The 21,276-nt window shown below is 47.1% G+C and overlaps 24 non-coding genes and 2 pseudogenes across 24 annotated transcripts; 2 read left to right on the forward strand and 24 right to left on the reverse strand.

The window, feature by feature from the left end:
- Positions 1-7,113: 7,113 nt before the first annotated feature.
- On the reverse strand, positions 7,114-7,229 carry LOC135029175 (U5 spliceosomal RNA). Its single transcript, XR_010225348.1, has one exon. It is a non-coding gene; the product is annotated as a U5 spliceosomal RNA (small nuclear RNA).
- Positions 7,230-7,504: 275 nt separating this feature from the next.
- On the reverse strand, positions 7,505-7,620 carry LOC135029165 (U5 spliceosomal RNA). Its single transcript, XR_010225339.1, has one exon. It is a non-coding gene; the product is annotated as a U5 spliceosomal RNA (small nuclear RNA).
- A 274-nt stretch (positions 7,621-7,894) lies between these two features.
- On the reverse strand, positions 7,895-8,010 carry LOC135029160 (U5 spliceosomal RNA). Its single transcript, XR_010225334.1, has one exon. It is a non-coding gene; the product is annotated as a U5 spliceosomal RNA (small nuclear RNA).
- A 286-nt stretch (positions 8,011-8,296) lies between these two features.
- LOC135029148 (U5 spliceosomal RNA) lies at positions 8,297-8,412 on the reverse strand. The gene has a single exon (XR_010225322.1). It is a non-coding gene; the product is annotated as a U5 spliceosomal RNA (small nuclear RNA).
- A 270-nt stretch (positions 8,413-8,682) lies between these two features.
- Positions 8,683-8,793, reverse strand: LOC135029183 (U5 spliceosomal RNA). The gene has a single exon (XR_010225356.1). It is a non-coding gene; the product is annotated as a U5 spliceosomal RNA (small nuclear RNA).
- Positions 8,794-9,366: 573 nt separating this feature from the next.
- On the forward strand, positions 9,367-9,530 carry LOC135028882 (U1 spliceosomal RNA). Its single transcript, XR_010225108.1, has one exon. It is a non-coding gene; the product is annotated as a U1 spliceosomal RNA (small nuclear RNA).
- A 152-nt stretch (positions 9,531-9,682) lies between these two features.
- Positions 9,683-9,845, forward strand: LOC135029025 (U1 spliceosomal RNA). Its single transcript, XR_010225240.1, has one exon. It is a non-coding gene; the product is annotated as a U1 spliceosomal RNA (small nuclear RNA).
- An 828-nt stretch (positions 9,846-10,673) lies between these two features.
- Positions 10,674-10,836, reverse strand: LOC135028992 (U1 spliceosomal RNA). The gene has a single exon (XR_010225214.1). It is a non-coding gene; the product is annotated as a U1 spliceosomal RNA (small nuclear RNA).
- A 151-nt stretch (positions 10,837-10,987) lies between these two features.
- LOC135028813 (U1 spliceosomal RNA) lies at positions 10,988-11,151 on the reverse strand. Its single transcript, XR_010225040.1, has one exon. It is a non-coding gene; the product is annotated as a U1 spliceosomal RNA (small nuclear RNA).
- Positions 11,152-11,825: 674 nt separating this feature from the next.
- LOC135029026 (U1 spliceosomal RNA) lies at positions 11,826-11,988 on the reverse strand. The gene has a single exon (XR_010225241.1). It is a non-coding gene; the product is annotated as a U1 spliceosomal RNA (small nuclear RNA).
- Positions 11,989-12,130: 142 nt separating this feature from the next.
- On the reverse strand, positions 12,131-12,294 carry LOC135028883 (U1 spliceosomal RNA). Its single transcript, XR_010225109.1, has one exon. It is a non-coding gene; the product is annotated as a U1 spliceosomal RNA (small nuclear RNA).
- Positions 12,295-12,968: 674 nt separating this feature from the next.
- Positions 12,969-13,131, reverse strand: LOC135029017 (U1 spliceosomal RNA). The gene has a single exon (XR_010225232.1). It is a non-coding gene; the product is annotated as a U1 spliceosomal RNA (small nuclear RNA).
- A 152-nt stretch (positions 13,132-13,283) lies between these two features.
- LOC135028911 (U1 spliceosomal RNA) lies at positions 13,284-13,447 on the reverse strand. The gene has a single exon (XR_010225136.1). It is a non-coding gene; the product is annotated as a U1 spliceosomal RNA (small nuclear RNA).
- A 685-nt stretch (positions 13,448-14,132) lies between these two features.
- Positions 14,133-14,284, reverse strand: LOC135029045 (U1 spliceosomal RNA; annotated as a pseudogene).
- Positions 14,285-14,426: 142 nt separating this feature from the next.
- LOC135028884 (U1 spliceosomal RNA) lies at positions 14,427-14,590 on the reverse strand. The gene has a single exon (XR_010225110.1). It is a non-coding gene; the product is annotated as a U1 spliceosomal RNA (small nuclear RNA).
- A 674-nt stretch (positions 14,591-15,264) lies between these two features.
- LOC135029019 (U1 spliceosomal RNA) lies at positions 15,265-15,427 on the reverse strand. The gene has a single exon (XR_010225234.1). It is a non-coding gene; the product is annotated as a U1 spliceosomal RNA (small nuclear RNA).
- A 152-nt stretch (positions 15,428-15,579) lies between these two features.
- On the reverse strand, positions 15,580-15,743 carry LOC135028912 (U1 spliceosomal RNA). Its single transcript, XR_010225137.1, has one exon. It is a non-coding gene; the product is annotated as a U1 spliceosomal RNA (small nuclear RNA).
- Positions 15,744-16,428: 685 nt separating this feature from the next.
- Positions 16,429-16,580, reverse strand: LOC135029001 (U1 spliceosomal RNA; annotated as a pseudogene).
- A 152-nt stretch (positions 16,581-16,732) lies between these two features.
- LOC135029191 (U1 spliceosomal RNA) lies at positions 16,733-16,896 on the reverse strand. Its single transcript, XR_010225364.1, has one exon. It is a non-coding gene; the product is annotated as a U1 spliceosomal RNA (small nuclear RNA).
- A 674-nt stretch (positions 16,897-17,570) lies between these two features.
- LOC135028953 (U1 spliceosomal RNA) lies at positions 17,571-17,733 on the reverse strand. The gene has a single exon (XR_010225176.1). It is a non-coding gene; the product is annotated as a U1 spliceosomal RNA (small nuclear RNA).
- A 152-nt stretch (positions 17,734-17,885) lies between these two features.
- On the reverse strand, positions 17,886-18,049 carry LOC135028896 (U1 spliceosomal RNA). The gene has a single exon (XR_010225121.1). It is a non-coding gene; the product is annotated as a U1 spliceosomal RNA (small nuclear RNA).
- Positions 18,050-18,720: 671 nt separating this feature from the next.
- On the reverse strand, positions 18,721-18,883 carry LOC135028982 (U1 spliceosomal RNA). Its single transcript, XR_010225204.1, has one exon. It is a non-coding gene; the product is annotated as a U1 spliceosomal RNA (small nuclear RNA).
- Positions 18,884-19,035: 152 nt separating this feature from the next.
- Positions 19,036-19,199, reverse strand: LOC135028905 (U1 spliceosomal RNA). The gene has a single exon (XR_010225130.1). It is a non-coding gene; the product is annotated as a U1 spliceosomal RNA (small nuclear RNA).
- Positions 19,200-19,873: 674 nt separating this feature from the next.
- Positions 19,874-20,036, reverse strand: LOC135028983 (U1 spliceosomal RNA). The gene has a single exon (XR_010225205.1). It is a non-coding gene; the product is annotated as a U1 spliceosomal RNA (small nuclear RNA).
- A 152-nt stretch (positions 20,037-20,188) lies between these two features.
- LOC135028862 (U1 spliceosomal RNA) lies at positions 20,189-20,352 on the reverse strand. The gene has a single exon (XR_010225089.1). It is a non-coding gene; the product is annotated as a U1 spliceosomal RNA (small nuclear RNA).
- A 674-nt stretch (positions 20,353-21,026) lies between these two features.
- LOC135029002 (U1 spliceosomal RNA) lies at positions 21,027-21,189 on the reverse strand. The gene has a single exon (XR_010225223.1). It is a non-coding gene; the product is annotated as a U1 spliceosomal RNA (small nuclear RNA).
- Positions 21,190-21,276: the final 87 nt, after the last annotated feature.

Genomic DNA, 21,276 nt, shown 5'->3' on the forward strand with positions numbered 1-21,276 from the left:
TTGAAATTCAAGCTGGAAAGATGATTTTAATATATCACTTGTACATTTTGTATTGCTCTTCTGGTGAAAATGTAGTTTGTTTTTGTCAATTACCATTTTAATAATAGGGTAAAGAAAATTAATTGGATTTTTGAAAGAAAACAACACTGTCAATATACTATTAAAACAAATTAAAATGGTAAAAGTTATTGTACTTTAAGTAAAAATAAAAGCTAAAATATCAATCCCAGTTTTGGATTACTTTAATGAACAAAAAAAAATGCATATAGCAAAGGATAGTTTCAATCTGCCTACCTCTGGGTTATGGGCCCAGCATGCTTCCATTGCAGTACTCTGCTGCACATGTAAGTGCAAGAGATCCTGAAGCACTCACTCATCATGGGAAAGTACCAATGTGTTTCTTCATTGGTTGCTGGAAGAAACATCTTACAAAAACTCTCCAGATTATTGACTTTTTAAAGTTTTTCTAGGAAACGTTCTAGATGAATGCTTATTAGTCTTTGTCAGTATGTACTTTTTGCAAAGTGTCTCTGTGGCGCAATCGGTTAGTGTGTTCAGCTATTAATCAAAAGGTTGGTGGTTCAATCCCATCCAGGGACGTAATTGACCTTGTGATCAAATTTTGGTAATATTTAAGTAGACAAGTCATATAGCAGAGGATAGTTTCAATCTGCCTACCTCTGGGTTATGGACCCAGCATGCTTCCATTACAGTACTCTGCTGCACATGTAAGTGCAAGAGATCCTGAAGCACTCACTCATCATGGGAAAGTACCAATGTGTTTCTTCATTGGTTGATGGAAGAAACATCTTACAAAAACTCTCCAGATTATTGACTATTTAAAGTTTTTATAGGAAACGTTCTAGATGAATGCTTATTAGCCTTTGTCAGTATATACTTTTGCAAAGTTTCGCTGTGGCGCAATCAGTTAGTGTGTACGGCTATTAACCAAAAGGTTGGTGGTTCAATCCCACCCAGGGACGTAATTGAACTTGTTATCAGATTTTGTTGATCTTTAAGTAGACAAGTCAAAATTTCGAAAACCCCTGTTATGGTGTAGGGTACCTGGCCTTCTCTGATGTAATCAGAGTTAGATTTGATTCATACTGTTAACTGGGTAGTATATCACAAGTTATACGGTGTGATTGGTGTGGCTGGTATGAATCTTGACCTTGGATTAACAAAAATCCTTTCCTCGTACTGTCTGTCTCCTCTGGGCACAGTTTCTCTAACTGAGGTATGGAGGAGGGGCATAGAGGGAGGAGCCAGTGCACACCCAGATCTAAAGTCTTTCTTAAAGTGCCCATGTCTGCTGCGGAGCCCGTCTATCCCCCATGGTCCTTACGGAGTCCCCATCATCCTCTACGGACTACGAGAAAAAAAAATTACCGGTAGGTTTAAAATGTTATTTTTTTCTCTGCAACCCACTGCTAAATTGTGCTTCCTAGCTGTTTTTTATAAAATCAGTTAATTAAATCTAACTCTGATTACGTCAGAGAAGGCCAGGTACCCTACACCATAAGAGGGGGTTTGAAATTTTGACTTGTCTACTTAAAGATCACCAAAATCTGATGACAAGGTCAATTACATCCCTGGGTGGGATTGAACCACCAACCTTTTGGTTAATAGCCCATGTAAGTGCAAGAAATCCTGAAGCACTCACTCATCATGGGAAAGTACCAATGTGTTTCTTACAAAAATTCTCCAGATTATTGACTTTTTAAAGTTTTTCTAGATGAATGATTATTAGCCTTTGTCAGTATTGACTTTTGCAAGGTGTCTCTGTGGCGCAATCGGTTAGCATGTTTGGCTATTAACCAAAAGGTTGGTGGTTCAATCAGAGTTAGATTTGATTAAGTGATTTTATAAAAAAACAGCTAGGAAGCACAATTTAGCAGTGGGTTGCAGAGAAAAAAAAAATGCTGGCAGAAAAGTCCAATTGAGTGATTAAACAGCTCTTCATTTTCTGATTTTATGTTTATGCTAACAAATTTGCTCTCTGAAAAGTGTCCACAAAGCACAAACACCTTTGTAGGAATGGTTTTTCACCTATTACTGAAATAAACTTGCTTCATTGGAAAGGCATCAAAGATGCATCCTCATTTCAATGTCTACTGAAATAATACAGGTTGACACCAGGAAACGTCACTGCATCCTTGCTGCTTCCTCACGGGGAAGTCTGTTTAATGTGAAAACAAGGTGATATCTAATCAGCACACAGGTAAGGAATTAAGAAAATCTTTCTTTGTGGGTGAAGATGTTTCTCACAAATTGTTGTCCCAATGCATCATTGAAATTCAAGATGGAAGATGATTTTCATATATCACTTGTACATTTTGCATTGCTCTTCTGGTGACAATGTAGTTTGTTTTTGTCAATTACCATTTCAGTAATAGGGTAAAGAAAATTAAGTGGATTTTTTAAAGAAAACAATGCTGTCAATATACTATTAAAACAAATTAAAATGATAAAAGTTATTGTACTTTAAGTAAAAATAAAAGAGCCAAAATATCAATCCCAGTTTTTGATTACTTTAATTATAAAAAAAAAATGCACATAGCAGAGGATAGTTTCGATCAATCGACCTCTGGGTTATGGGCCCAGCATGCTTCCATTGCACTACTCTGCTGCTCATGGAAGTGTAAGAGATCCTGAAGACTAAATTGATTAAAGGCCTAAAAGTACTGGACTATAAGGAAAGACTTACTAGGCTGAATATTTATACACTAGAAAAGAGGTGCCTAAGAGGAGATATTATTAATATCTTCAAATATGTAAAGATACATAACAAAGAGTTATCAGAGGAATTATTTATTAAAAGAACACGTGGTCACTCGCTGCGACTGGAGGAAAGTTCAGAACGCAATGGAGGAAAGGTTTCTTCACTGTTAGGGCAATCAGGATGTGGAATTCCCTGCCAGGGAAGGTGGTAATGGCGGACTCTGTAATTGGATTTAAAAAAGGAATGGATACATTTCTGAATGAAAAAGCTATCCAAGGTTATAATACTTAAAATATCAACATGGTTAATCCGGGGGTAACATGAGTTATAGTAGCTAACTAGTCATAAAACATTATTCAGCAAGTATGTAGAATCATCACAACTTAAAACAGGTTGAACACGATGGGCAATTTGCCTCTATTCAACCTCAAAAACTATGTTACTATATTACTATGTTATTGTAGTATACAGAACACCACAATGCAATGAGCAGTGATAGTGAGCACTGATGAGGATACTAGAACTGACACTGAGCAGCAAGATGCAGCACTGGACTATTAGTAATGTACTGTAGTATGCTGAGCACCACAATGCAGCACAAGACAATGAGCAGTGATACTGAGCACTGATGAGGATACTACTGAGAACTGACACTGAGCAGGAGAGACACACTACTAGTATTACTGAGCAGCAATAAGTAACCACTGATACTGAGCACTGATATTGAGATTTCCACTGAGAGAACATAGCCACGTCCTCTCCGCTCTCTCTTCAATGCACGAGTAAAAATGGCAGCAACGCGCAGCTCTTTATATGGAATCCGAATCTCGCGAGAATCCGACAGCGGGATGATGACATTTTCCCTTGTTCAGGTTTTCCGAGTCAGGCGGGAACAACCGAGCCTGCCTCGGACCAGTGTAAACCACGTGGAGTTCGTGGGGAATTCGGTTCTCGGAGAACCGAACCCGCTCCTCTCTACCTTATACCCATAAATGTTTTTATTTTCAATCTAAGCCCCTGCAGTTTTCTGTAAGCATCTGCTTCGCTATGATGATCAACAAGTCACAAGGGCAAACACTCAGGGTTTGAGGCGTAGATCTTAGGACCAGCTGCTACAAGCATGGCAGAGGTGTCACTATCACTGGTGACACCCAGAGAGGTGGCGAGGGAGATTGTAATGCAGTGCGCGCAGATAAGCAGCGCAATGGTAAAAAGGAGGCATGGTTTCATAGGTAGGGGCGTGGCCTGGTGGCCTGAATCTACATTTTGTTGCTCCGGGTGTCCCGGGGGTTGGGGGCTGCACCCGGGGACTAGTGTGTGAGCGGTGCTGGCTCCTGCACAGTGACAGGGCATGGCCACCCAGCATGACGCCTCCCTTCTTGACCATGCTGTAATTGCAGTCGCACTGCAGTTCAGCGTGATCATAAAAAATGGTATAGGCTCCTGCTGGTGCAGACTGTATGTGCGCGCAGGAAGCCGCCACCATTTTTGTGATCACAGCGGCTGAATGTGATGTCATACAGCCGCTGTGACCACGCCCCCTGTGTCTCCTCCGTTGCAGACCCCATTTTGAAGCCTTGCCCCCGCACCGCTCCATCCCTGACTTGGAAATGGAGTGTTGCTGACCCACCTCTCCCCCCCTTCCCCGCCCCGATTGACAGGCAGAGGCGATCACATTCTCTGCGGGGTGCCGCAGAAAATGCAGGCACATGCGTATGCTCTTAGCAATTTTTGCAGTTGGATCGCTTATTGTGATTGCAATCCAACCTGAATCAGGCCCTATTACCTATCACAATGCGCTGCGGGCAGTACAAAATTGGGTTAATATAGGAGAAAAACCCACAGACCTGTGCTCCTTAACTGTACCTGGTGGCTAGTGGAGCGGCTGCCCAGTAATCAGTGTCCACCGCAGTGCGCACACGGCCCACCCCCTACGGCCTCGCTCCCCTTCATCAGCGGCCTTGTGATCCGGAAGGGTGGTGTGTGTGTGACTGACCTTAGGATGAAACCGGAGCCTCCGCTGCAGTGACCCAGCAACCAGGGCACGGGAGTATATAGCGCCGCTGGGAGTGATGAAGCTGCAGTAAAGATGTCTATTAGACCTAGCCTGCTGCAGCCCTTGTAGATTCTCATAAAACAAGTTCTTCTTTTCTTGTCAAAATTAATAGCTAAGAATAGGCTGCCTGAGGCAGGCCCCTGTTAATTGGCCTGCTACTGAAGGCACCAACTACAAACTGAGCTCCCTGTTCATGGAAGCGGGGTTATAGAGGAGAATGCACTGAGCTTCTTGGGAACAGTCAAAAGCTTTGAGCCGGTTGGTGCCTCAGATCAAGATCCTACTCTACACCCCAATGTGAATCCTTGTGGAGTCCAGTGTACCCCACAGAAGAAATTAATGTGTCACACCCATTGGCAGCAACCTTAGAATAGCTGCTGACGGGCACAATTGAGAAAGGAAGGGGGGGGGGGGGGGACATTTGAATCCAGCACATAGATGCAATTAAAATATGTAATTTGTACCTTCCTATTTTAAAATATAATGGATGAACCTCACCCTGTGAGAACAATCTTCATGATCAAGAGATCTAATATGTAAAATAAGTATGAGTTGGGATAGGGCTGGGGAGGGTGGCAGCTCGGGCAGCCCCTCCCCCGTCACGTTAAGGAGATTCAACTGAGGAAGCACAAGGGAACTCTCGTCTGGGGACAACAACTGCAGGGAGACCACATCTTTTCAGATGAACATGGGAGGGCGGAAGGCTGCCTAATACTGAAGCACCATCAAATATCAAACCATATCCAACAACTAGTACAAGCATTCCTGGGGGAAGGTCTGCAGCAGACGGATTTGCATACGGTGATGTCATCCAAGCAGTGGGCCAAAGTTGGCTGGAACCCTCATCTGCATATAAAAAGAGAAAAGGGGCATGCAGGGCATGGCGGCCTTTTGCAGTGCTTGGATGACCCCTAGTTCGCATTAAACACCCCCACCCTCCTTTGGTGTGGGGCTCATGTTGGCCATGCCCCATCCCCTGAAGCATTCATGCTGATTTCTTGCAGCAGCTGGGCACTGTAACAGCTCCAGAGCTGCTCTGTAAGGCAAGTAAAAGGGTGTGGGCCCTGCAGCACCACCTGTAGTTCGCATTGTGCGTTGGAAGGCACAAAGTAAGCAGACGGGAGGAGAAGTCAGGATAGTACACAAGGGCATCCTTTTCTCTTAGTCCGTAGAGGATGCTGGGGTCACATTAAGAACCATGGGGTATAGACGGGATCCGCAAGAGACATGGGCACTTTAAGACTTTCAAAGGGTGTGAACTGGCTCCTCCCTCTATGCCCCTCCTCCAGACTCCAGTTATAGGAACTGTGCCCAGGGAGACGGACATTTCGAGGAAAGGATTTATTGTTAAACTAAGGTGAGCATCTTACCAGCTCACACCTTAAGCATGCCGCAGAACGTGGCATTCAACAGAACACAAGCCAACGGCATGAACAATTGCAGCAAAAAGCTGACCAGAACCGTAACACAACATGTGTATAACCACAAGTAATAACTGCAGACACAGTATGGACTGGGACGGGTGCCCAGCATCCTCTACGTACTAAGAGAAAAGGATTTACCGGTAGGTATTAAAATCCTATTTTCTCATACGACCTAGAGGATGCTGGGGTCACATTAAGAACCATGGGGTTATACCAAAGCTCTTGAACGGGTGGGAGAGTGCGTACGACTCTGCAGCACCGAATGACCCAACTTGAGGTTATCATCAGCCAAGGTATCAAACTTGTAAAACTTAGCAAAAGTGTTTACTAAATAGCTGCTCGGCAAAGTTGCAATGCCGAGACTCCCCGACCAGCTGCCCAGGATGAACCCACCTTTCTAGTAGAATGGGTCTTCACCTAATTCAGTAACGGCAATCCTGCCGTGGAATGAGCATGCTGAATCTTACCACAGATCCAGCGCATAATGGTCTGCATGGAAGCAGGACACCCAATCATGTTGGGAGCATACAGGACAAACAGAGCCTCTGTTTTCCTAATCTGAACCGTTCTGGTGACATAAATTTTCAAAGTTCTGACCACAGCCAGAGACTTTGACTCAACGAAGGTGTCAGTGGCCAAAGGCACCATGTGGAAAGATGAACCACCTTCGGCAGAAATTGTTGACGTGTCCTCAATTCTGCTCTATCTTCATGAAAGATCAAATAAAGGCTCTTGTGATACTGCATGGTTTGTACTGTTTTCCATGTGCTCCCAGATCTTTCAAGCAAGTAGCATGGTCAAGAAAGTTCTGTTTGAAAAGAAACAAACATTTACTGTCATTGTTATGCAAATAAACTTACATTAAAGCTAACAAGAAAGCACACTCGTTCTGTCTTTAAACTGATAAAAGAAACCCCAATAATATGGGGCATGCAAAAATTGAGATAAAACTCAGTTTTGCTCCTCTCCACGGAAATCTTTAATAAAAGGCGAAATATTTGTTAGTTCTGAAGAGAAACCAGAGCATGACCAAGATTCCACCTGTCGCCTGAGTGCCATGCCAGCAGTTCTCATTCAGCTCAAAGTGAGCACCCAATTTGAATGAAAGAAAGCAGATTTCTCACCAGGCTTCCCCTTGCTATAAACATGGTTTGTACTCTTTTCCATGTGCTCCCAGATCTTTCAAACAATTAGTGTGGTCAAGAAAGTTCTGTTTGAAAAGAAACAAACATTTACTGTCATTTCTATGCAAATGAGCTTACATTAAAGCACACTCGTTCTATCTTTAAACCAATAAAATAAAACCCCAATAAGATGGGGCATGCAAAAATTGAGATAAAACTCAGTTTTGCTCCTCTCCACGGAAATCTTTAGTAAAAGGCGAAAGATTTGTTCGTTCTGAAGAGAAACCACAGCATGACCAAGATTCTACCTGTCGCCTGAGTGCCATGCCAGCAGTCCTCATTCAGCTCAAAGTGAGCACCCAATTTGAAAGAAAGAAAGCAGATTTCTCACCAGGCTTCCCCTTGCTATAAACATGGTTTGTACTCTTTTCCATGTGCTCCCAGATCTTTCAAGCAATTAGTATAGTCAAGAAAGTTCTGTTTGAAAAGAAACAAACATTTACTGTCATTTCTACGCAAATGAGCTTACATTAAAGCACACTCGTTCTATCTTTAAACTGATAAAAGAAACCCCAATAAGACGGGGCATGCAAAAATTGAGATAAAACTCAGTTTTGCTCCTCTCCACGGAAATCTTTAGTAAAAGGCAAAAGATTTGTTCGTTCTGAAGAGAAACCAGAGCATGACCAAGATTCCACCTGTTGCCTGAGTGCCATGCCAGCAGTCCTCATTCAGCTCAAAGTGAGCACCCAATTTGAAAGAAAGAAAGCAGATTTCTCACCAGGCTTCCCCTTGCTATAAGCATGGTTTGTACTCTTTTCCATGTGCTCCCAGATCTTTCAAGCAATTAGTATGGTCAAGAAAGTTCTGCTTGAAAAGAAACAGACATTTATTGTCATTGTTATGCAAATAAACTTACATTAAAGCTAACAAGAAAGCACACTCGTTCTGTCTTTAATCCGATAAAAGAAACCCCAATAATATGGGGCATGCAAAAATTGAGATAAAACTCAGTTTTGCTCCTCTCCACGGAAATCTTTAGTAAAAGGCGAAAGATTTGTTCGTTCTGAAGAGAAACCAGAGCATGACCAAGATTCCACCTGTCGCCTGAGTGCCGTGCCAGCAGTCCTCATTCAGATCAAAGTGAGCGCCCAATTTGAAAGAAAGCAGATTTCTCACCTGTCTTCTCCTTGCTATAAGCATGGTTTGTACTGTATTCCATGTGCTCCCAGATCTTTCAAGCAAGTAGCATGGTCAAGAAAGTTCTGTTTGAAAAGAAACAAACATTTACTGTCATTTCTATGCAAATGAGCTTACATTAAAGCACACTCATTCTATCTTTAAACCGATAAAAGAAACCCCAAAAACATGGGGCATGCAAAAATTGAGATAAAACTCGGTTTTGCTCCTCTCCACGGAAATCTTTAGTAAAAGGCGAAAGATTTGTTCGTGCACTATCCTGACTTCTCCTCCCGTCTGCTTACTTTGTGCCTTCCAATGCACAATGCAAACTACAGGTAGTGCTGCAGGGCCCACACCCTTTTACTTGCCTTACAGAGCAGCCCTGGAGCTGTTACAGTGCCCAGCTGCTGCAAGAAATCAGCTTGAATGCTTCAGGGGCTGGGGCATAGCCAACATGAGCCCCACACCGAAGGAGGGTGGAGGTGTTTAATGCAAACTAGGGGTCAGACAAGCGCCGCAAAAGGCCACCATGCCCTGCACGCCCCTTTTCTGTTTTCATATGCAGACGAGGGTTGAAGCCAACTTTGACCCCCTGCTTGGATGACATCACCATATGCAAATCCGTCTTCTGCAGAACTTCCCCCAGGAATGCTTGCACTAGTTGTTGCATTTGGTTTGTTGTTTGGGGGTGCTTCAGTATTAGGCAGCCTTCTGCCCTCCCATGTTCATCTGAAAATATGTGTTCTCCCTGCAGTTGTTGTCCCCAGATGAAAGTTCCCTTGTGCTGCCTCAGTTGAATCTCCTTAACTTGACAGAGATGTGCCTGAGCAGCGGCCCTCCCCAGCTCTATCCCAAATCATACTTATTTTGCATAGGAGATACCATGGTCATGAAGATTATTCTCCCAGGGTGAGGTTCATTCATTGCATTCTGGGTATGCTGACCCCTGTGATTTCCCCAAATGTGGGAAACTCGACTGCTTTATTTGTGGTAGTGGGGGACTGTGTTTGTGTTTTCCTCTGGTCAGCTCTGGTAAAAGTCAGATTTCTTTGTTTCAGATCTTCCTCTAGCCTTGTTCTTCTTTCGAGAGTTCCCTTGTGCTGCCTCAGTTGGATCTCCTTCACTTGACAGGGGGGTGCCCAAGCAGAGACCCTCCCCAGCTCTAGCCCAACTCCTACTTACCAGCCAGGTGAGATACTATGATCATGAAGGTGCTTCTCCCAGGGCAAGGCTCACCCATTGCACTCTGGGTGTGCTGCCCCTGCGATTTCCCCAAATGTGGGAAACTTGACTGCATAATTTGTGTTTCCCCTGGTCGGCTCTCGTATAATTCAGATCTCTTTGTCTCAGATCTCTCTCCAGCCTAGTTTGCTGTCTGTTTCCACTTCTCTTTTCTTCAGCCGCTCCCTTCTATACCCTTGTGCACTATCCTGACTTCTCCTCCCGTCTGCTTACTTTGTGCCTTCCAATGCACAATGCAAACTACAGGTAGTGCTGCAGGGCCCACACCCTTTTACTTGCCTTACAGAGCAGCTCTGGAGCTGTTACAGTGCCCAGCTGCTGCAAGAAATCTGCTTGAATGCTTCAGGGGATGGGACATGGCCAACATGAGCCCCACACCAAAGGAGGGTGGAGCAGAAGGCTGACTAATACTGAAGCACCCACAAACAACAAACCAAATGCAACAACTAGTGCAAGCATTCCTGGGGGAAGGCCTGCCGCAGATGGATTTGCATATGGTGATGTCATCCAAGCAGTGGGTCAAAGTTGGCTTCAACCCTCTTCTGCATATGAAAACAGAAAAGGGGCGTGCAGGGCATGGTGGCCTTTTGCGGTGCTTGACCGACCCCTAGTTTGCATTAAACACCTCCACCCTCCTTCGGTGTGGGGCTCATGTTGGCTATGCCCCAGCCCCTGAAGCATTCATCCTGATTTCTTGCAGCAGCTGGGCACTGTAACAGCTCCAGAGCTGCTCTGTAAGGCAAGTAAAAGGGTGTGGGCCCTGCAGCACTACCTGTAGTTTGCATTGTGCATTGGAAGGCACAAAGTAAGCAGACGGGAGGAGAAGTCAGGATAGTGCACAAGGGTATAGAAGGGAGCGGCTGAAGAAAAGAGAAGTGGAAACAGACAGCAAACTAGGCTGGAGAGAGACCTGAGACAAAGAGATCTGAATTATACGAGAGCCGACCAGGGGAAACACAAATTATGCAGTCAAGTTTCCCACATTTGGGGAAATCGCAGGAGCAGCACACCCAGAGTGCAATGGGTGAGCCTTGCCCTGGGAGAAGCACCTTCATGATCATAGTATCTCACCTGGCAGGTAAGTAGGAGTTGGGCTAGAGCTGGGGAGGGTCGCTGCTCGGGTACCCCCTGTAAAGTGAAGGAGATCCAACTGAGGCAGCACAAGGGAACTCTCGAAAGAAGAACAAGGCAAGAGGAAAATCTGAGACAAAGAAATCTGACTTTTACCAGAGCTGACCAGAGGAAAGCACAAACACAGTCCCCCACTACCACAAATAATGCAGTTGAGTTTCCCACATTTGGGGAAATCACAGGGGTCAGCATACCCAAAATGCAATGAATGAACCTCACCCTGGGAGAACAATCTTCATGACCATGGTATCTCCTATGCAAAATAAGTATGATTTGGAATAGGGCTGGGGAGGGCCGCTGCTCATGCACATCTCTGTCAAGTAAAGGAGATTCAACTGAGGCAGCACAAGGGAACTCTCATCTGGGGACAACAACTGCAGGGAGAACACATATTTTCAGATGAACATGGGAGGGCAGAAGGCTGCCTAATACTGAAGCACCCCCAAACAACAAACCAAATGCAACAACTAGTGCAAGCATTCCTGGGGGAAGTTCTGCAGAAGACGGATTTGCATACGGTGATGTCATCCAAGCAGTGGGTCAAAGTTGGCTTCAACCCTCATCTGCATATGAAAAGAGAAAAGGGGCGTGCAGGGCATGGCGGCCTTTTGCGGTGCTTGGATGACCCCTAGTTCGCATTAAACACCTCCACCCTCCTTTGGTGTGGGGCTCATGTTGGCCATGCCCCATCCCCTGAAGCATTCAAGCAGATTTCTTGCAGCAGCTGGGCACTGTAACAGCTCCAGAGCTGCTCTGTAAGGCAAGTAAAAGGGTGTGGGCCCTGCAGCACTACCTGTAGTTTGCATTGTGCATTGGAAGGCACAAAGTAAGCAGACGGGAGGAGAAGTCAGGATAGTGCACAAGGGTATAGAAGGGAGCGGCTGAAGAAAAGAGAAGTGGAAACAGACAGCAAACTAGGCTGGAGAGAGACCTGAGACAAAGAGATCTGAATTATACGAGAGCCGACCAGGGGAAACACAAATTATGCAGTCAAGTTTCCCACATTTGGGGAAATCGCAGGGGCAGCACACCCAGAGTGCAATGGGTGAGCCTTGCCCTGGGAGAAGCACCTTCAAGATCATAGTATCTCACCTGGCAGGTAAGTAGGAGTTGGGCTAGAGCTGGGGAGGGTCTCTGCTCGGGCACCCCCCTGTCAAGTGAAGGAGATCCAACTGAGGCAGCACAAGGGAACTCTCAAAAGAAGAACAAGGCTCTGAAACAAAGAAATCTGACTTTTACCAGAGCTGACCAGAGGAAAACACAAACACAGTCCCCCACTACCACAAATAAAGCAGTCGAGTTTCCCACATTTGGGGAAATCACAGGGGTCAGCATACCCAGAATGCAATGAATGAACCTCACCCTGGGAGAATAATCTTCATGACCATGGTATCTCCTATGCAAAATAAGTATGATTTGGGATAGAGCTGGGGAGGGCCGCTGCTCAGGCACATCTCTGTCAAGTTAAGGAGATTCAACTGAGGCAGCACAAGGGAACTCTCATCTGGGGACAACAACTGCAGGGAGAACACATATTTTCAGATGAACATGGGAGGGCAGAAGGCTGCCTAATACTGAAGCACCCCCAAACAACAAACCAAATGCAACAACTAGTGCAAACATTCCTGGGGGAAGGCCTGCCGCAGATGGATTTGCATATGGTGATGTCATCCAAGCAGTGGGTCAAAGTTGGCTTCAACCCTCGTCTGCATATGAAAACAGAAAAGGGGCGTGCAGGGCATGGTGGCCTTTTGCGGCGCTTGTCTGACCCCTAGTTTGCATTAAACACCTCCACCCTCCTTCGGTGTGGGGCTCATGTTGGCTATGCCCCAGCCCCTGAAGCATTCAAGCTGATTTCTTGCAGCAGCTTGCCACTGTAACAGCTCCAGAGCTGCTCAGTAAGGCAAGTAAAAGGGTGTGGGCCCTGCAGCACTACCTGTAGTTTGCATTGTGCATTGGAAGGCACAAAGTAAGGAGACGGGAGGAGAAGTCTGGATAGTGCACAAGGGTATAGAAGGGAGCGGCTGAAGAAAAGAGAAGTGGAAACAGACAGCAAACTAGGCTGGAGAGAGACCTGAGACAAAGAGATCTGAATTATACGAGAGCCGACCAGGGGAAACACAAATTATGCAGTCAAGTTTCCCACATTTGGGGAAATCGCAGGAGCAGCACACCCAGAGTACAATGGGTGAGCCTTGCCCTGGGAGAAGCACCTTCATGATCATAGTATCTCACCTGGCAGGTAAGTAGGAGTTGGGCTAGAGCTGGGGAGGGTCGCTGCTCGGGTACCCCCCTGTAAAGTGAAGGAGATCCAACTGAGGCAGCACAAGGGAACTCTCGAAAGAAGAACAAGGCTAAAGGAAAATCTGAGACAAAGAAATCTGACTTTTACCAGAGCTGACCAGAGGAAAGCACAAACACAGTCTCCCACTACCACAAATAATGCAGTCAAGTTTCCCACATTTGGGGAAATCACAGGGGTCAGCATACCCAAAATGCAATGAATGAACCTCACCCTGGGAGAAAAATCTTCATGACCATGGTATCTCCTATGCAAAATAAGTATGATTTGGAATAGGGCTGGGGAGGGCCGCTGCTCATGCACATCTCTGTCAAGTAAAGGAGATTCAACTGAGGCAGCACAAGGGAACTCTCATCTTGGGACAACAACTGCAGGGAGAACATATATTTTCAGATGAACATGGGAGGGCAGAAGGCTGCCTAATACTGAAGCACCCCCAAACAACAAACCAAATGCAAAAACTAGTGCAAGCATTCCTGGGGGAAGGCCTGCCGCAGATGGATTTGCATATGGTGATGTCATCCAAGCAGTGGGTCAAAGTTGGCTTCAACCCTCGTCTGCATATGAAAAGAGAAAAGGGGCGTGCAGGGCATGGTGGCCTTTTGCGGCGCTTGGCTGACCCCTAGTTTGCATTAAACACCTCCACCCTCCTTTGGTGTGGGGCTCATGTTGGCTATGCCCCAGCCCCTGAAGCATTCAAGCTGATTTCTTGCAGCAGCTGGGCACTGTAACAGCTCCAGAGCTGCTCTGTAAGGCAAGTAAAAGGGTCTGGGCCCTGCAGCACTACCTGTAGATCGCATTGTGCGTTGGAAGGCACAAAGTAAGCAGACAGGAGGAGAAGTCAGGATAGTGCGCAAGGGCATAGAAGGGAGCGGCTCAAGAAAAGAGAAGTGGAAACAGACAGCAAACTAGGCTGGAGAGAGACCTGAGACAAAGAGATCTGAATTATACCAGAGCCGACCAGGGGAAACACAAATTATACAGTCAAGTTTCCCACATTTGGGGAAATCGCAGGAGCAGCACACCCAGAGTGCAATGGGTGAGCCTTGCCCTGGGAGAAGCACCTTCAAGATCATAGTATCTCACCTGGCAGGTAAGTAGGAGTTGGGCTAGAGCTGGGGAGGGTCTCTGCTCGGGCACCCCCCTGTCAAGTGAAGGAGATCCAACTGAGGCAGCACAAGGGAACTCTCAAAAGAAGAACAAGGCTCTGAAACAAAGAAATCTGACTTTTACCAGAGCTGACCAGAGGAAAACACAAACACAGTCCCCCACTACCACAAATAAAGCAGTCGAGTTTCCCACATTTGGGGAAATCACAGGGGTCAGCATACCCAGAATGCAATGAATGAACCTCACCCTGGGAGAATAATCTTCATGACCATGGTATCTCCTATGCAAAATAAGTATGATTTGGGATAGAGCTGGGGAGGGCCGCTGCTCAGGCACATCTCTGTCAAGTTAAGGAGATTCAACTGAGGCAGCACAAGGGAACTCTCATCTGGGGACAACAACTGCAGGGAGAACACATATTTTCAGATGAACATGGGAGGGCAGAAGGCTGCCTAATACTGAAGCACCCCCAAACAACAAACCAAATGCAACAACTAGTGCAAACATTCCTGGGGGAAGGCCTGCCGCAGATGGATTTGCATATGGTGATGTCATCCAAGCAGTGGGTCAAAGTTGGCTTCAACCCTCGTCTGCATATGAAAACAGAAAAGGGGCGTGCAGGGCATGGTGGCCTTTTGCGGCGCTTGTCTGACCCCTAGTTTGCATTAAACACCTCCACCCTCCTTCGGTGTGGGGCTCATGTTGGCTATGCCCCAGCCCCTGAAGCATTCAAGCTGATTTCTTGCAGCAGCTTGCCACTGTAACAGCTCCAGAGCTGCTCAGTAAGGCAAGTAAAAGGGTGTGGGCCCTGCAGCACTACCTGTAGTTTGCATTGTGCATTGGAAGGCACAAAGTAAGGAGACGGGAGGAGAAGTCTGGATAGTGCACAAGGGTATAGAAGGGAGCGGCTGAAGAAAAGAGAAGTGGAAACAGACAGCAAACTAGGCTGGAGAGAGACCTGAGACAAAGAGATCTGAATTATACGAGAGCCGACCAGGGGAAACACAAATTATGCAGTCAAGTTTCCCACATTTGGGGAAATCGCAGGAGCAGCACACCCAGAGTACAATGGGTGAGCCTTGCCCTGGGAGAAGCACCTTCATGATCATAGTATCTCACCTGGCAGGTAAGTAGGAGTTGGGCTAGAGCTGGGGAGGGTCGCTGCTCGGGTACCCCCCTGTAAAGTGAAGGAGATCCAACTGAGGCAGCACAAGGGAACTCTCGAAAGAAGAACAAGGCTAAAGGAAAATCTGAGACAAAGAAATCTGACTTTTACCAGAGCTGACCAGAGGAAAGCACAAACACAGTCTCCCACTACCACAAATAATGCAGTCAAGTTTCCCACATTTGGGGAAATCACAGGGGTCAGCATACCCAAAATGCAATGAATGAACCTCACCCTGGGAGAAAAATCTTCATGACCATGGTATCTCCTATGCAAAATAAGTATGATTTGGAATAGGGCTGGGGAGGGCCGCTGCTCATGCACATCTCTGTCAAGTAAAGGAGATTCAACTGAGGCAGCACAAGGGAACTCTCATCTTGGGACAACAACTGCAGGGAGAACATATATTTTCAGATGAACATGGGAGGGCAGAAGGCTGCCTAATACTGAAGCACCCCCAAACAACAAACCAAATGCAAAAACTAGTGCAAGCATTCCTGGGGGAAGGCCTGCCGCAGATGGATTTGCATATGGTGATGTCATCCAAGCAGTGGGTCAAAGTTGGCTTCAACCCTCGTCTGCATATGAAAAGAGAAAAGGGGCGTGCAGGGCATGGTGGCCTTTTGCGGCGCTTGGCTGACCCCTAGTTTGCATTAAACACCTCCACCCTCCTTTGGTGTGGGGCTCATGTTGGCTATGCCCCAGCCCCTGAAGCATTCAAGCTGATTTCTTGCAGCAGCTGGGCACTGTAACAGCTCCAGAGCTGCTCTGTAAGGCAAGTAAAAGGGTCTGGGCCCTGCAGCACTACCTGTAGATCGCATTGTGCGTTGGAAGGCACAAAGTAAGCAGACAGGAGGAGAAGTCAGGATAGTGCGCAAGGGCATAGAAGGGAGCGGCTCAAGAAAAGAGAAGTGGAAACAGACAGCAAACTAGGCTGGAGAGAGACCTGAGACAAAGAGATCTGAATTATACCAGAGCCGACCAGGGGAAACACAAATTATACAGTCAAGTTTCCCACATTTGGGGAAATCGCAGGAGCAGCACACCCAGAGTGCAATGGGTGAGCCTTGCCCTGGGAGAAGCACCTTCATGATCATAGTATCTCACCTGGCAGGTAAGTAGGAGTTGGGCTAGAGCTGGGGAGTGTCGCTGCTCGGGTACCCCCCTGTAAAGTGAAGGAGATCCAACTAAGGCAGCACAAGGGAACTCTCGAAAGAAGAACAAGGCTAGAGGAAAATCTGAGACAAAGAAATCTGACTTTTACCAGAGCTGACCAGAGGAAAGCACAAACACAGTCCCCCACTACCACAAATAATGCAGTTGAGTTTCCCACATTTGGGGAAATCACAGGGGTCAGCATACCCAAAATGCAATGAATGAACCTCACCCTGGGAGAAAAATCTTCATGACCATGGTATCTCCTATGCAAAATAAGTATGATTTGGAATAGGGATGGGGAGGGCCGCTGCTCATGCACATCTCTGTCAAGTAAAGGAGATTTAACTGAGGCAGCACAAGGGAACTCTCATCTGGGGACAACAACTGCAGGGAGAACACATATTTTCAGATGAACATGGGAGGGCAGAAGGCTGCCTAATACTGAAGCACCCCCAAACAACAAACCAAATGCAACAACTAGTGCAAGCATTCCTGGGGGAAGTTCTGCAGAAGACGGATTTGCATACGGTGATGTCATCCAAGCAGTGGGTCAAAGTTGGCTTCAACCCTCATCTGCATATGAAAAGAGAAAAGGGGCGTGCAGGGCATGGCGGCCTTTTGCGGTGCTTGGATGACCCCTAGTTCGCATTAAACACCTCCACCCTCCTTTGGTGTGGGGCTCATGTTGGCCATGCCCCATCCCCTGAAGCATTCAAGCTGATTTCTTGCAGCAGCTGGGCACTGTAACAGCTCCAGAGCTGCTCTGTAAGGCAAGTAAAAGGGTGTGGGCCCTGCAGCACTACCTGTAGTTTGCATTGTGCATTGGAAGGCACAAAGTAAGCAGACGGGAGGAGAAGTCAGGATAGTGCACAAGGGTATAGAAGGGAGCGGCTGAAGAAAAGAGAAGTGGAAACAGACAGCAAACTAGGCTGGAGAGAGACCTGAGACAAAGAGATCTGAATTATACGAGAGCCGACCAGGGGAAACACAAATTATGCAGTCAAGTTTCCCACATTTGGGGAAATCGCAGGGGCAGCACACCCAGAGTGCAATGGGTGAGCCTTGCCCTGGGAGAAGCACCTTCATGATCATAGTATCTCACCTGGCAGGTAAGTAGGAGTTGGGATAGAGCTGGGGAGGGTCGCTGTTCGGGCACCCCCCTGTCAAGTGAAAGAGATCCAACTGAGGCAGCACAAGGGAACTCTCAAAAGAAGAACAAGGCTAGAGGAAGATCTGAGACAAAGAAATCTGACTTTTTCCAGAGCTGACCAGAGGAAAGCACAAACACAGTCCCCCACTACCACAAATAATGCAGTCGAGTTTCCCACATTTGGGGAAATCACAGGGGTCAGCATACCCAGAATGCAATGAATGAACCTCACCTTGGGAGAACAATCTTCATGACCATGGTATCGCCTATGCAAAATAAGTATAATTTGGGATAGGGCTGGGGAGGGCCGCTGCTCAGGCACATCTCTGTCAAGTAAAGGAGATTCAACTGAGGCAGCACAAGGGAACTCTCATCTGGGGACAACAACTGCAGGGAGAACACATATTTTCAGATGAACATGGGAGGGCAGAAGGCTGCCTAATACTGAAGCACCCCCAAACAACAAACCAAATGCAACAACTAGTGCAAGCATTCCTGGGGGAAGGCCTGCAGCAGATGGATTTGCATATGGTGATGTCATCCAAGCAGTGGGTCAAAGTTGGCTTCAACGCTCGTCTGCATATGAAAAGAGAAAAGGGGCGTGCAGGGCATGGCGGCCTTTTGCAGCGCTTGGATGACCCCTAGTTCGCATTACACACCTCCACCCTCCTTCGGTGTGGGGCTCATGTTGGCTATGCCCCAGCCCCTGAAGCATTCAAGCTGATTTCTTGCAGCAGCTGGGCACTGTAACTGCTCCAGAGCTACTCTGTAAGGCAAGTAAAAGGGTGTGGGCCCTGCAGCACTACCTGTAGTTCGCATTGTGCGTTGGAAGGCACGAAGTAAGCAGACGGGAGAAGTCAGGATAGTGCGCAAGGGCATAGAAGGGAGCGGCTCAAGAAAAGAGAAGTGGAAACAGACAGCAAACTAGGCTGGAGAGAGACCTGAGACAAAGAGATCTGAATTATACGAGAGCCGACCAGGGGAAACACAAATTATACAGTCAAGTTTCCCACATTTGGGGAAATCGCAGGAGCAGCACACCCAGAGTGCAATGGGTGAGCCTTGCCCTGGGAGAAGCACCTTCATGATCATAGTATCTCACCTGGCAGGTAAGTAGGAGTTGGGCTCGAGCTCGGGAGGGTCGCTGCTCGGGTTCCCCCCTGTGAAGTGAAGGAGATCCAACTGAGGCAGCACCAGGGAACTCTCGAAAGAAGAACAAGGCTAGAGGAAGATCTGAGACAAAGAAATCTGACTTTTACCAGAGCTGACCAGAGGAAAGCACAAACACAGTCTCCCACTACCACAAATAATGCAGTCAAGTTTCCCACATTTGGGGAAATCACAGGGGTCAGCATACCCAAAATGCAATGAGTGAACCTCACCCTGGGAGAAAAATCTTCATGACCATGGTATCTCCTATGCAAAATAAGTATGATTTGGAATAGGGCTGGGGAGGGCCGCTGCTCATGCACATCTCTGTCAAGTAAAGGAGATTCAACTGAGGCAGCACAAGGGAACTCTCATCTTGGGACAACAACTGCAGGGAGAACATATATTTTCAGATGAACATGGGAGGGCAGAAAACTGCCTAATACTGAAGCACCCCCAAACAACAAACCAAATGCAACAACTAGTGCAAGCATTCCAGGGGGAAGGCCTGCCGCAGATGGATTTGCATATGGTGATGTCATCCAAGCAGTGGGTCAAAGTTGGCTTCAACCCTCGTCTGCATATGAAAAGAGAAAAGGGGCGTGCAGGGCATGGTGGCCTTTTGCGGCGCTTGGCTGACCCCTAGTTTGCATTAAACACCTCCACCCTCCTTTAGTGTGGGGCTCATGTTGGCTATGCCCCAGCCCCTGAAGCATTCAAGCTGATTTCTTGCAGCAGCTGGGCACTGTAACAGCTCCAGAGCTGCTCTGTAAGGCAAGTAAAAGGGTGTGGGCCCTGCAGCACTACCTGTAGTTCGCATTGTGCGTTGGAAGGCACAAAGTAAGCAGACAGGAGGAGAAGTCAGGATAGTGCGCAAGGGCATAGAAGGGAGCGGCTCAAGAAAAGAGAAGTGGAAACAGACAGCAAACTAGGCTGGAGAGAGACCTGAGACAAAGAGATCTGAATTATACGAGAGCCGACCAGGGGAAACACAAATTATACAGTCAAGTTTCCCACATTTGGGGAAATCGCAGGAGCAGCACACCCAGAGTGCAATGGGTGAGCCTTGCCCTGGGAGAAGCACCTTCATGATCATAGTATCTCACCTGGCAGGTAAGTAGAAGTTGGGCTAGAGCTGGGGCGGGTCGCTGCTCGGGTACCCCCCTGTAAAGTGAAGGAGATCCAACTAAGGCAGCACAAGGGAACTCTCGAAAGAAGAACAAGGCTAGAGGAAAATCTGAGACAAAGAAATCTGACTTTTACCAGAGCTGACCAGAGGAAAGCACAAACACAGTCCCCCACTACCACAAATAATGCAGTTGAGTTTCCCACATTTGGGGAAATTACAGGGGTCAGCATACCCAAAATGCAATGAATGAACCTCACCCTGGGAGAAAAATCTTCATGACCATGGTATCTCCTATGCAAAATAAGTATGATTTGGAATAGGGCTGGGGAGGGCCGCTGCTCATGCACATCTCTGTCAAGTAAAGGAGATTTAACTGAGGCAGCACAAGGGAACTCTCATCTGGGGACAACAACTGCAGGGAGAACACATATTTTCAGATGAACATGGGAGGGCAGAAGGCTGCCTAATACTGAAGCACCCCCAAACAACAAACCAAATGCAACAACTAGTGCAAGCATTCCTGGGGGAAGTTCTGCAGAAGACGGATTTGCATACGGTGATGTCATCCAAGCAGTGGGTCAAAGTTGGCTTCAACCCTCATCTGCATATGAAAAGAGAAAAGGGGCGTGCAGGGCATGGCGGCCTTTTGCGGTGCTTGGATGACCCCTAGTTCGCATTAAACACCTCCACCCTCCTTTGGTGTGGGGCTCATGTTGGCCATGCCCCATCCCCTGAAGCATTCAAGCTGATTTCTTGCAGCAGCTGGGCACTGTAACAGTTCCAGAGCTGCTCTGTAAGGCAAGTAAAAGGGTGTGGGCCCTGCAGCACTACCTGTAGTTTGCATTGTGCATTGGAAGGCACAAAGTAAGCAGACGGGAGGAGAAGTCAGGATAGTGCACAAGGGTATAGAAGGGAGCGGCTGAAGAAAAGAGAAGTGGAAACAGACAACAAACTAGGCTGGAGAGAGACCTGAGACAAAGAGATCTGAGTTATACGAGAGCCGACCAAGGGAAACACAAATTATGCAGTCAAGTTTCCCACATTTGGGGAAATCGCAGGGGCAGCACACCCAGAGTGCAATGGGTGAGCCTTGCCCTGGGAGAAGCACCTTCATGATCATAGTATCTCACCTGGCAGGTAAGTAGGAGTTGGGCTAGAGCTGGGGAGGGTCGCTGTTCGGGCACCCCCCTGTCAAGTGAAAGAGATCCAACTGAGGCAGCACAAGGGAACTC

Source organism: Pseudophryne corroboree, unplaced genomic scaffold (assembly GCF_028390025.1).
Source record: "Pseudophryne corroboree isolate aPseCor3 unplaced genomic scaffold, aPseCor3.hap2 scaffold_481, whole genome shotgun sequence".
NCBI classification, from domain to species: Eukaryota; Metazoa; Chordata; class Amphibia; order Anura; family Myobatrachidae; genus Pseudophryne; species Pseudophryne corroboree.